The sequence below is a fragment of the Centruroides vittatus genome, unplaced genomic scaffold (assembly GCF_030686945.1).
Source record: "Centruroides vittatus isolate TY-2023 unplaced genomic scaffold, ASM3068694v2 scaffold_3046, whole genome shotgun sequence".
Taxonomy (NCBI): Eukaryota; Metazoa; Arthropoda; class Arachnida; order Scorpiones; family Buthidae; genus Centruroides; species Centruroides vittatus.
In genome coordinates, this window is record NW_027122699.1 from 86,847 (window position 1) to 101,180 (window position 14,334).

Here is a 14,334-nt window from a genome sequence, read left to right on the forward strand (position 1 = left end):
TACTCCTTCTAGGTCTACTTGGTGTTCTCTCCGGAACAGTTGGTGAGAAAGTCTTCCTCTTTACTCCTTGAGACATAATAAAACAAGAACTTACCTAAAAAGGAAAAGCAAAAGAGTTAAGCAGTCACGTCTAACAGCGGATAGACTCCCAAAAATCCCTTGCAACGAACACACTTTAAAGGAAAGAAGCGAATGCCACCTTTCGGTCAAATCAAATATTTTAATATGCAAATTAACACAAAATATACGCCAAACTTCGTACAAAAAGTACACAATGAGGGCCAAAAACTTATCAAACTGAATACTAGGAATACCAAAAATACTTTCACGTATTTTTTCTAAGTTTGTACATCTAGCTATCACGTGAAAAGCATCCAATGGCAGATCGCCCTGACAATATATGCAAATTTCTCTGCGATGGTTCTAAAAAGGAAAAGCAAAAGAGTTAAGCAGTCACGTCTAACAGCGGATAGACTCCCCAAATAAATGTTTATTCATTTTATAATTAGGTTAGTTTGTAAATTATTTTAAGTTTAAGCAACTCGATTAGCATGTACAGTACAAGACGTACACCAAGTTTCTAATTAAGTGTACTTCATTGTATCTTCAGATAATGTCCAAGACACAAGTTACAGAAGCTCTTTGATTATGTGAATTTCTCAATAAAAGGTTTGTACCGGAAAATGGAAATTTGCTCAGAGAGTAACTGCAATACTAAAGTCAGCTACAAAAAGAAATTCTCTGCGAGTACATATATTACAAAAGCAAAGCATTATAAGGACAAGAGTAGTAGCAACAAGCGAAGGTCCTTGACGTTTATTACGTCCAGAAGTAGTAAACCTTCAAGATGGTAAGACATTGTTTTTATATTCTATTCTGTAAAAATATCCTTGCACATTTTTCGTCACAAGGGTTCCAAAAGTGGATGAAGTTCAACTTAAAACTATCTACGAGTTAAAACTTGCCTAGTGAAAACATCTTGCGCAGGATTCTTCCCGATGTTGGAAACAAAGACTTAGATACTACTGCACAAATGTGTCGAGATGCCGACATTCTGCTGATATTAGGTGAGTCGGTCGATGTGAAAAACAGGAAAATTGTAAATACATTGGTAGTGTGCCTTGAAACCTAACCCTGTGTGATCTTGAAACCTTGAAACTTAACTCCTACAATGTGTGATCGCACTAGACAGGTCTAGTGCGATTACACATTGTAGAATAGTGCAATAGTAATATTATTGTCAAAGAAGTGTTTGCATCTCTTAAACATTTGAATGTTGAGTTACAAAATTTTCTTGGACTTCTGACAGGTAACACTCCGTATATGAATGCTACTGCTTTGAAACCCGTGCCAATGCACGAGATTGTACCACACGACATGCTGGGCAGATGTTACATAGTTAGTCGCTGAAAAAGTGTACATTAATAGGATGTTCAGATGAAATGTTCAGGTAGAACAGCATCCTGAACATTTCATCTTAGGAACGAAGACAGCTCTAGTGAAGGCAGCAAATAGAAGGCATTCTTTGCAGATAGTTCTATCTACCAAGAACCAATCTTCGGCACTGCCATCTTTACCAGTTATTAATTAATGGAGGCCGCGGCTAGCATTCTAACATTTAATTAATAAATTTCTACCAGATTTCGCTAATGACATTCCTTCGTATTTAAGTACGCATATACTATATCAGCATGAGATAATTATTAGTATTATGTGCTTTAGCGACCACTTTATTATTAAGCACCACATTTTCTTCTCTGGAAACTTTGCAAACCAGTAATTTCTGAAGTCTAGTTTGTAGAGTTTATATAGTCTACTAAAACTGGAGCTCTCTTGAAACAGCACTTTAGGTGCACTAAAATATATTATATACATAATCTATCGATTTTATAGCATGCTTTCTTGGTTTAATTCTGTTAATTTAATCATTTATAATTACAGTTACCCCTCAAACAACATATCAGTAGGCCTACTACAACACAGTTTCGCTCTAAAACAGTTCTAGAATTAGAGATATCCCCGTAAAAACGCTAGTTTTCAAGTGCACCATTATTCGAAATTTTTTTAAATTCAACCAAGCAGGCGCGTTGTTTCATGTCTGTCCATGGATTTTAGAGTATCGAAATTTTCAACGTTGTGCGTTTTGCATGCTTTTCTTTAATGAGAACTGATTATATATTTCTCTTCCTTGTCCTGGCTTCCTATTTCATCTTTCCTATAAACCAAGTGTCGCTGTCATTGGCGATAGCGCTCTAAATAAACCCAGAAGACTATCTATGTTTTGTTTCTATAGATTAAATTGAAAGTCATTATATAAATAGATAAAAGTTTAAATATCTCTGAGAAAAACGCAAGAAAATGAAAATATTAGATTTTACGAAAAAAGTCAGGATGCTGCTGATACTTCAGATTAAGGTTAAGCTATGCACGACAACGATATTTTGCCAAAAAGAAAACGTCCTCGCTTAGTGGTGTTTATCAGTGAACAAAAAAATAATAACAACACACAATAATTTTAATTGTAATTGCTAGTCAATTATTGATGTCTTTAAACTGAATTATTTTAAAACTGTGTTTAGCTCGTGTTTATCGTGATACATACTACGTTATATTATTAATTGTTGAGAATAAAATAAAAGATTCTGTATATGGTTCTGGGTGACAGAATGTAAAGCATTTTTTATATTCGCGATCATTCGATCACCTAGATGATTACTCAAAAGAAACACTAATATGAAGAAAATTTAAAAAAATGTAAAGTATAAAATTTCAGTCCGAAGAAATCATTTAAATTTTACTCGTGAGTCTTATAACTTGAATAAATAATGTATGAGATCACCAGAATGTTATTTAAATGCTTAAATTTTCAAAAAATTGACTATATTTTTAAATAAATAAATAAATATACATTACATATAATATATGTTAAGCATTATAAATTCTTTAGAGTATTAACTTTTAGTTTTACAGAATATCACAATATTTTTTGAGGTTTTAAGCCCTTTTCGACTCTGAGATTAATAAATTTGGTTGGCAGAAAATTGTCGTGAACTCAGCCATCTCTTTCTTAAAGTTGAATGATAACTTCAGATTATGTTTGTAGTAACAATCCAGGTAAAGCAATAACCTTTATTGTCGGTTCTTAATCTTTTTTCTACAACCGAGACACGATCATTCACTGGTCCTTCGCTGTTCGCGCCACAATCCACCCTACAGCGCCTCCTATCAGGTGATTTCCTATATCATCTCCCTTCCTGAAATGTCCAGAAATCACCCATTATCTTCTCCAAAAAAAACCAATCATAAGGCCGGCGAGGATCGCCTCACAGGTGAAGAAAGATGCAGAATCCGCCCTTCTGAACCTGTGGCTACGGGTGTTGCTGCTTCTGTTTTTAGAGCAACCTGTGCTTCTCCTTCAGTCTTATCTGGTTCCAAAATCGATGGTCCTGCCTGTTGTAATGGCGATTGAACTAACCTTTTCTTTCCACATCGATGATTCTTTCATTCGCGATCGTAGTTGAACCATGTGCTTCCTGTGTTTACGCCCGTCTGCTTACATTCTAAATGAAAGCGATCCAGTCTGCTTTGTAACTACTGGTTCCCAGCATCCATCTGCTTCCTTTTACACCCACACTGAAGCTTCTATGCCAATCTAGTGTGGCTTGGCATGAACACTATGGTAGTAGGTTTGTCTCTCCAAGGCCCCCTATGTGCCTAATTGCCTAGGTGGATTTGGCTTCAGGCGATCTAACCAGCATTAAACAGAGCGCCAAAAACCCGCTTTGCAGATATCCTATCTGACGAATTTTGTGGAACTTTGTGATAAACCATCAGAAAACGTCAAAGAGCTTTTCGTACGTCCTGAGTAGCCACCATCCTCTTCAAAGGTGGTTCTTGATTGCACAAACCGCTCTGCCAGACTATTGCTGCGTGGGTGACAAGGCATTGCCTAACGCGCACGATGCAATAGCACTCTCAGAAAGCTTAAACTCTGCCGCTGTTAATTGAGGCCCATTGTCTGAAATTAAGTGCCATGATATTTCATTGCTGGCCACACATTCCTCCAATACATTCACCGTCATTGCTTTGGTTATGGACTTTATACATTCTACTTCTGGCCACTTTGAGAATGAATCCACTGCAACGAACCACATTTCCCCTAAAGGGCCATGCAAATTTTGGCTGAACTCTATCTCGTGGTCTATCTGTCATGTTCCACGAGTACAAAGGTACTCTTGCCCCATTATTCCTGTGGAAATGGCTTGCTGATCAGACCACTGCCACTTTTTTCAGCTCTTGATCAATATCTGGCTACCAGACATATCTTCTCATTACAGCCTTTATTGCCTGCCAGCCACCTGATGACCTTCGTGTAATCGTTTAGAACTGGTTTTTGTAACGAGTTCGAAATCATCATACATCCTGCTCACCTCAGACTACCATCTGCTATTGCCAGCTCCCCATGGCTAGAAAACCCCCTTAGCTTCTCTAGTAGCTCTTGGGCATGCTGTTTGAATACATCTTTGTATCCATGCTAGAACGAAATATTTTTGAGATGCCTTTCGCAACTATTCTAGTGGCATAAGCATGTCTTTAAACCCCTCTGCCACCAACTGCTGGACTGTGGAGCTTTCTCATAATGCCCGGGCTCCCCTGGATAGGCATATGGGATACGGCCAGTACATTTGCCTTTCCTTGTTTATATTTTATCTTGTAGGAAAACTCATTCAATAGAATATGTGAAGATTCGAAAGTGGGCCTACTATTTGTGCAAATAAGAACATTTTTTCTAATTTTTGTATAGAAGAAAATAATAATTATTATTGTTATTATTATTATAAATTAACGTTGTAAAAAGAAACCTGTCAAACAAGAAAAAAATAGTAAAAACGAAAAATGAATATTACATGTCCATGAAAGGACATGTCTGTAGAAATTTCGGAGAGAGTCGGACTTCTCGGGTTGAAACAATAGATGAATTTGACTACTTAGATCGAACATCTTCGATAGGAATCGAATTGCTCGTCGACGTTGACTCATCCAACGACCTGGGTTCCGATCTCGTTATAATTCGTAACGAAGGGGGGAGGACCAATTGGAAAGAGGAGGCAAGTCGGCATCGACCTATCGCAATGTTCGATCTGGGACTCAAAAGAAAGTTATAAAAACCGTCTAAAAAGGATGTGACGTTCTCTCAGTTCTAGGTTCTTTGGCTCGCGATCTTACGAGTGTGTGGTGTTTCCGTGATTTTCGGCAGTTGGATTACGTCTCTTTTGGAATGTCGTCCGCTCTCCTGGATTTGTCGCCTCTTATCTGAATCGTCCCTGCTTCCAGAACTATCCCTCGAGAAACTGAACAGCGCTCCCCGGGGCCATCATATTCCTGCGAAAACATCGGAGAACTTTTCTTGTGGACATTCGATCTCGAGAAGGGACCCAGAAGACACGAACGCCGCCGCTGATAAAAGTGTATCGTAGTTGTAAGCACCTTTTGTTATATTCTTTTTTTAACTCTTTCCACCCTGTGAGCACTAAGAGGGCCTCTTATAGTAGGCCCATTATGGGTTCGGCCAGACCCACAATGGGGCGACCGGGTGGTGAGGGACGGGGCCTGACATATCCAAACGGACCACCCCCCGAAAAATTCCTGGGGATTTTTCGACCCGTTCAGATTCGATCCCGGGTCCCCCAGAGCGATAGGCTGCCACCTTGACCGCTCGGCCATCCGGCCACTAAACCTTTTATTATATAAACGGGTTACGAATGAAAGCCTGTCTCTGATAGTCTCTTTCACTCCCACACGTGGATCGTGACCACGCGACATTCTGACTAACGCAGTCGTTCGGCAAACCTCACAAATAGCCCGATGATTTGTCACTTTTCGACTGCTTTCTTTGCTCATCAAACAGGCGTTGCAATGGGCAGTTGAAAGTCTATTGGAGCACGACTTCGCTTAGCAGTGATGAGTGTACAAGATGCATAAGCTACTGGGCACTCCCACTTATCATTTCCTGGCTGCAGCAACGCAGATCTAAGCACCTTCTCTAGATGCTTCACACTTAATTATCGCTTCCTTATCCAGTTAGTGAAGTATTGTGCACAATACCTTATCATCTGGATAAGGTATTGTGCACTCAACAGACTTTTGGCTCTTTCAAAAGCTCTCTGCTCATGTTCTATCCATGCCCAATGTTTCTTTTCACTGGTGAATGCATTCAACCTAGCACACTGTCTTTGGAGGTGTAGAATGAACTTCTCAAAAAAATTTAATAGTCCAGAAATAAGTGGAGCTGCATATGGTTTGTTGATGCCCTCATCAGGGCCGGATTTACCAATCCAGGGGTCCTGGACACAAATTTGGTGGGCCCCCCTTTAAGAGTAGGAAAATTTGATGATTTAGAAAATTTACACAAAATACTGTACTTTCAACTAGATTTCAACTAGGAAGTTGTAAATTTCATTTAAAAATAAGGTTATTGTAAACATACATATATTTTATTGTGTAAAACTGATTATTTTAATTTAATTGAAAAATACCCATGTAAAATTTTTTCCCGAAATTTTCTGATGTTTCATAGGTTTTTTCCCAGGTTTGGTTTTCTTTCCCTGTGGCCCTCATGATTAGGCCACACTAGGCTGTCGCAGTAATAGAAAAAAAATATGTTTAAACATAGTTTTGTGGAGGCCCTGAGCACCGGTCCCAAATGTCTTATGTAAATCCGGCCCTGGCCCTCATCTTCTAGATAAGTGCAATTTTTTCTTCCAACGAATGCAGCCAGAGTGCATTCGTTGGAAGAAAGGATACAGGATGTAATCTTGTCACAGATACAAGACCATGAACTTAAATAGCTAGACCTTTTTTGGCTGAGTCTTGATTCCTACCTGTCAATCTCTTCAAAACTCTTTTCAGATTAGCCAGATGATCTTTGTCTGTTGGCCCCGACAAGATGATATCATCTAAATGTACTCCAGTAGCTTCTCTATGAATGGTTGGAAAATGGCCAGTGCACTGGACAGACCAAATGGCAATCAGCAAAAACGAAATTATCCCATATCACTAAAACACTAAATCCGCTATCACTAAAACATGTTTCGATTCCTGTCTCCGACCTCCTGCGACTTTACCATCAGATGTTCGAATGTAGGCAGTGGGTACTTGTAACCCTCTGGAGTTCCTTTTCCACCTCCACTCGAAGTGGAAAAGGCACACATCTGGCATTGAATGCAAGAGGCTTTCACCCTCTGTCAGGTGCAAATTGTCCTTCACTCTTGTCATTCTGCCTAGCTCTTCCCCTAGAATACAGCCAAACTATTTTCAGAGCTCATCAATTGTTCCCGTAGCACCTGCTGCTTTGGCTGCATTAATTTCATAAATATGCACTTCCTATGGTAGCACCAAGTCGAAAAAGCCATGATCAATGGTAGACCGAATAAAGTATCTGTTTCCTTCACAACCTTTGCTGTGAGCTGGTACTGTTTACGCCCCAACTCCACTGTAAGAGTCCTGTCTATAGGCTGTCACTTGTGTGCCTGGACAGAGTGAGGGTCAATAGTTAAGTTTTGATGGTTGACACCAAAGTCACCAAATTGAACGCCATCTGACCACTGTGACCAATTACTCTGCTTTTTTCGCCACCTCTTTGGGCTTTGCACTACATTTAGAGCTTGAATCTGAGAGAACATTCTGATCAGTGGGATCTTCTAGCTTTTTTACTTTTAGGAGCTTGGGCTTCTCCAGCCTCAGTAGATTCAGTGGCTTGCCCTGAGGGCATCTGCTCACAGAATGACCTTTCTCTCCACACTTAAAACATGTTGCCCATTGGGGGCAACATTTTCCTTGTAGGGCATGCCTAAAACCACAGTTGTCACATGGTAGCTGGGATATTCTTCTTTGTCAGTTTCAAACAGGTCGCACCTTATTTACTGTTGATTCCAGTTCCACTGTTTCAGCTCTGCTAATCCCATTTCGATGGCCAGGCCCAACACCTCTTTGAAGGTTATCAGCCCACCAGCAACCTTGCCTTCTGGCAATCTAATGCTAATCTCTTACAATGCTGTTCCATGTCACGACCCTCTACCAAAACGATCCCCAAGCCTATCGAACAGCATTGCAGTGTATCACAATGAGGGCTGAGTTCTTTCACTCTAGTAGTGAAGGCTCAGAAATGTTTGTCTGCACCTCTTATTTCCTGCTGAAAAGCCATGCATTTTGAAACACTGTTGTCTCGGACTTAAACAATGTTCTCCACCCTTATTTCAGGTCTTCATATGACATAGCATTGATCTCAAATGGAAAAAAATTGTTGCGCGCCTCGGTTAAGGTACCAGCGCCCACAAATGCTAATAACAATTCTTGTCTGTTTCTTCCTTCACCTTACACATCCTGTGAAACTGAAAAAATAGTAAGCCCACTCCTGTTTATCTTTCCCGAAGGCGATAGAATAAAAACATTCCATACATCTTACACTTCTTTTTTTATAGGTGCTGAAACACTGGTTCTTACGCCAACCTAAACCCTTGTCGCCAAATATGTAACAAAGTGATACTGGAGATAAGGCAATTATCTTTATTCCCAGTTAGTCTTTTTTCTCCGGACAGCAGGGACACAGTCATCACTGGGCCTTCACAACCCACACACAGTGCCATCTGTTAGCGATTTCCTATAGTGTTCATCAATATTAGTGTTTTAAGTGTAAACAGCCGTAATACGTCTGCTATTTCATACTCAAACGTAATGGAAAGTTTATTCCAATATAAATAAATTAAATATATGTACAGTACCATATACTGCTGTGTATAACCCAAAAAAAATTTCTGAATAAAAATAGAACTTTTAAATAGTTCACTGAAACGTATGCACTATGCCTGTGCAGCAGCATTGTTTTCATTAAAAGAAATACAACATTTAATTTAATTAAGAAAGAAGCCTACAGTTTGATAATTCAAATGAAATTTATACAAACTTGTTGCACGTAAAAAATGTTTATCAAAGTAATTACTGTGTGAATGAAAATGTTTTTCTAAATGTATCAAACAGCAGTTTTGTACTATCATAAGAGATGAGAAGCTATAGTGACATGGTCATAGAGAAAATCAGAGTATGGAAGAAGCTGTATTGCAAGAGCTCGGCGAGTTACTTAATCAGTCCGAACTTGAAGAACAGCTATACGTAGTTGCAAGCAAAGCTGAAGCTTTACGCAACTTGATCAAGAAACTGAAGTCACAGCCTGGATCCCAATCCACTGTTGTAGGAAGTAATATTTGGCGAATTCTTGGAGGCATTCAGTAACTGTTGTTATCACATTGTATGGGTTTGAAGCTCCAACTTTATCTAGATTTCAAACATCCAGCATGGCAGTTCTGGAAAGAGCTTGAAGTCCTAGATCCAAATTATAACCAAGAAATGGACGGTATAACTTCTCATTTACGAAGTTTCTCCCAAAAAAAGGTACCGAAGAAAAATGCTTCTTCGAAGAAAGACTCTTTCTTCGAATGAATTTCTGCTTTCGAATAATTTTCTGCTTTCATTGTTGATCCTTTGATCAACAATGAAAGCAGAGCAATCTGCAATAATATAATAAGTTTCTGGAAACATTCTACAACTAAAATGCTGATTTTGAGTCAGCTGGCATTAAAAGTTCTATCAGTTCCTACTAGCATTGCAGATGTGGAAAGGACTTTTTCTACCCTGAACTATCTTCTCACGCCGAAAAAATCATCATTTATCAAGTAAAATTTGGATATTCATATTTGCCTCATGTTCAGCTCAGCTGATCTATCGGATTTAGACGAAGATATACATTATAAATAGTATTGAAAATCAGGTAAACCAATAAAAATGCGAAGAACATTTGCGTGCTGAATGCAAGTGTAATTAAAAAGAACTATGCAGAATAAAGCAGAAAATTTCTGTGATAAACCATAATATAGCAAAATTTTTAATTTTTAAAGCAGATTTTTTAAAAATTAAAGCAGACTGTGGATTGCTTTAGTCATGATTTTTTACATCTTACTTGTCAGATGTTTTTGTTTGAATCAGTAGCGTAGCGACGGGGGTGTATCATGCACCGGGAGCCACTCGCAGAGGGGCGCCCAAATGGTCTCCAAGATAAACTATATGTTTTTCTGGAGGGGGAGGGGCACCAGTAAAGTGTCGGGCGCCAGTTATGCCCCGGGCGCCAGTTATGTTCTCTACGCCACTGGTTTGGATAAATGTAACACACCAAAAAGAACAAAAAATCTTACAAGATTATAAAAAGTGAAACTTGCATAACATATTATTTAAAAAAACAAAAATGTCATAAACATTTAAAAATTAAGAAAGAAGTTATAAACAAAGAAATGCTGAGTAAAGATTTTAAACCAATAAAAATTAAAATGTTTAAAATACTTAAACACAGCGAGTTAAAATACTCAATTTTCCCGACTTCGAAGTAGTTGACACAAGACAAGTGGAAATACTCAAAGACAACAATACCTTTTATTAAACAATTATCACCATATGCATTACGCTACAAATAGCCTCCTCAGTGGCCATTGCATGTTTTTTCGTACTTACGAAATAACAGTTTTTCTTTCCTCCTGCAATATTAATAAAGTAATAAATTATAAATCATATTGCCCCGAAAAAATAAAACGTAATGTATTTGTTATGGAATTACAAAAAATATATGGTAGAACTACCTTACAAAAATATATAGATATGGAACTTGAAAATGTTCATAAAAAATATTTGTTAAATGACTACCCGCGACAACTCATACAAAAATGGCATCACGTTTATACGAATACCAGATATAATGTTAAAGATAAAAAAAATGGATAAAGTGTTCATCGATATACCATATATTAAAAATCTGTATGAAAAATATAAATGTTTATTATATAATTAATAGGAAAACAATGTAATCGATTTGATAAATTTATTTATTTAATTAATAAAGGAAGAACTACAACAACAAAGAATCCCATGGAGAGTGCTAGAGTTGTCTACAAACTACAATGCACATGTTCAGACAGAACAATTTATGTTGGTGAAACGGGTAGAAAACTCGGTGTACGATTGAAGGAGCACGAGACGGCGGTACGTTTTAAACGAATAGAATCTCCTTGGTACCAGCATTGTAATAATAATATGTGTACTATTGACCGTAATAATGTAGAGATACTTCATAAAATAGATAATGTATTTATAAGACGTTTTGTAGAACATTATTGAATCGGTAGTTATGCAAATACAATTAATTTGAATACAGGAGTAAGCACTGATGCATGTTGGGATGTATTTGTCGAATATAAAAGCACGAATATTGTTAAACAGAGTAACCACTGAGGAGGCTATTTGTAGCGTAATGCATATGCAATTGTTTAATAAAAGGTATTGTTGTCTTTGAGTATTTCCACTCGTCTTGTGTCAACTACTTCGAAGTCGGGAAAATTGAGTATTTTAACTCGCTAATTTTAATTTTTATTGATTCTAATAACCGATCCCATTGCTTTTATTGATTATAAAGTTAGCAGAAAATGGCTATAAACTCCATAAAAGAACCTTAGTATTTTAAAATTACAAAAACAAGTTCATCTGTTGTATCGCATACAAATATTCTTATGGATACGTTCCTTCTTGACAGCATTCACAACTGTACTTTACATTTCATTATTCCATTATTTCCCTATTATTTAAATTTTCCCACTATTCTGCATCCTTCCCCGAAAGAACTAACAGAATACCATTAAGATATTTTACTCATCGTAGATTCCTAAGGCAGCCCGAACATGAAATGAAGCGCATGTGCCGATAGCCAATCAAATGTTCATCTGTTTACAAATGCATAAATGTGAAATCAATGACAATATATAGGCATAATTTTATCGACTTATATGCTATTGTCAGCTACTCTACAAATTATATCCAGTTTAAACAAAATCAACTCTGAGTAAAATAGTTCGACAAATATATAGAAAATGTTAGTTTTTCACTGCACAATATGGCGCCTGCATGTATTAGCTTTGGTGGTTGACTACCTTTTGTTCCTTCAGCTACTTATAGCTCAGTGGTTTATACGTTGCTTTTGTTGTGTTAAATAAAAATATGGTCTATTCTCTTTACCAAATAAATCTGGAAAAATTATAGAAGGAACTGGAATATGTTATTAATCAGAATTTTTATTAACCGTGATGACAATTCTTTGAATAATCAATTATAATTTTATATAAATAAATAACGACTAACCCGTTACAAAGCTGAAGAATCCACAAGAGTTGAATTATCGGGCTAGAGTTGGCTATAATAAATAAATAATTAATAAGACAATTTGGCACTAGAGCTTGGCGTTAGGCGCCATCTCTTACTAAACTTAATAATTATAATTAAATTAAATAATTTTAATAATTTGGAACTGGAGGAAAAGAAATCGGCCCGAAGCGGGACTCGAACCCGCAACTTCTGCTATCCGTGCAGACACGTTACCAGTTACGCTACCCGGACCTTCAGGCGGGTATATGTTACGCTACCTTATATACTGGAGGAGGCGATCGGACTGAAGGTCCGGGTAGCGTAACTGGTAACGTGTCTGCACGGATAGCAGAAGTTGCGGGTTCGAGTCCCGCTTCGGGCCGATTTCTTTTCCTCCAGTTCCAAATTATTAAAATTATTTATTTAATTTAATTATAATTATTAAGTTTAGTAAGAGATGGCGCCTAACGCCAAGCTCTAGTGCCAAATTGTCTTATTAATTATTTATTTATTATAGCCAACTCTAGCCCGATAATTGGGCTCTTGTGGATGTATATAATTTTATAGCTATGATAATTGATAGATAGTACAGATATCCCTTGTATAACATGGTAGTTAGGTTCCGAACAACGGCCTTGTTATGCGAATCCGAGCTATACGAAACAAAGGACTAGTACAAAACATAGGGTTTAGTTACAAAAGTTAACAAAACTATACTGTTCTCTTTTCATAATCAAGAAAAATGGGTTTATTAAGAATGATTTTAATAAGAATTATTATCTTTGAAAACAGTAAACTTAAACTTACTTGAAGTTTAATTTTTCTCGTAATATTTCAAAAACATCAAAATGAAATCCGCCAACGATTTCAGTTTTTAATTCATTTAATTGAATAAAAGCAGGATTCTGTAACAGTAAATTAAAATATTTTAAGCATACCTTGTAATTTTGTGCAGATAATTTCATATTTAAATAAAATTAAATATATTACATCAAAAACTGAAATTTTCCAAACGCCGCTATTGGACATCTCTAAAAAAAAAATAATAAATTTTATAAGTTGTAAATTAACAGAATCTATTTTTCATTTGTTACTCATTTGTTGTTTATTACATAAATTAATAATAAATATTATATATGGTATTTTCAAATGTAATTATACAGGAAACTCGTTTTACCACCACACATCCTGACGTTACTACAGATAGATTTTCTTTTATTATTGTTTGAATATCCATATTTTTATTAGCAATTTCAATATGCTCTTGCGTAATTCTAACTTGTAAGTTTACTTTCAAAAATTACTTTATTTGAAGTAAGAAAACTTTTAATTTCCCAGTTCATGATACTGATTTCATGAGAAGTTAAAATTCGATTTACGGGGATATGCTTCGTGACGAATTCGTAAAGGTGTGTCTACAAGACGAACATTGATATCTATATATATAGTGTATACAGTGAAGTATCGTCGTTTGAATAGTGCCTACAATTGTGTCTCTACAACAGTGGTTCTTAACCGGTGTTCCTCGGAATACTAGAGAGGTTGTGGTCGACGTTAATAGTGAGGTTGAGGCCGAAGTTTTAAACGCGAAAACGTGTACGTCGGACGTTCCGCGCCGCTTTCCTGTAAGCCTAGAAGTTTGACAATGGCCTTTGGAAAGTCAGTGGAATCACGCGCGACATTCCAAATGCCATTGTCAAACTTCTAGGCTTACAGGAAAGCGGCGCGGAACGTCCGACGTACACGTTTTCGCGATGAAAACGTCGGCCGCAATTTCTCTATTAATGTTCCGCTAACTCGGTACGTGTGTTCCGCAAAATTACAACAAAGGCGTATTATTCCATACACGTTATAAATAATTTTTTTTATTGTTTTATGGCGTTATATTCTTTCCGAAACTCATGTACAATAATCTATCCTACATACGTTTCATCTGCAGACATTTCGATTTGATTTTATTCAAATGAAACGTGAAGTACGTAAACGTGAAAGTTTAAAGTAAGCTTCCAAACAAAGATCATAATCTCACATTAGCAACAATGTGTTAAATTTCACAACTGTTATAATTAAATTATACATTTGTTTTACGTAAAAACAGCT

The 14,334-nt window shown here is 36.9% G+C and overlaps 1 protein-coding gene across 1 annotated transcript in view; it reads right to left on the reverse strand.

Moving 5' to 3' along the window:
- Positions 1-13,238, reverse strand: part of LOC136988080 (probable glutamate receptor) — a 45,587-nt gene extending 32,349 nt beyond the window's left edge. Inside the window, exons 1-2 of the mRNA XM_067285882.1 lie at positions 13,225-13,238; positions 13,042-13,139 (exon numbers count right to left, since the gene is read on the reverse strand). The gene's annotated coding sequence lies outside the window, so the exon portion shown is untranslated. The remainder of the gene's footprint in view (positions 1-13,041; positions 13,140-13,224) is intronic.
- Between the last annotated feature and the right edge of the window lie 1,096 nt (positions 13,239-14,334).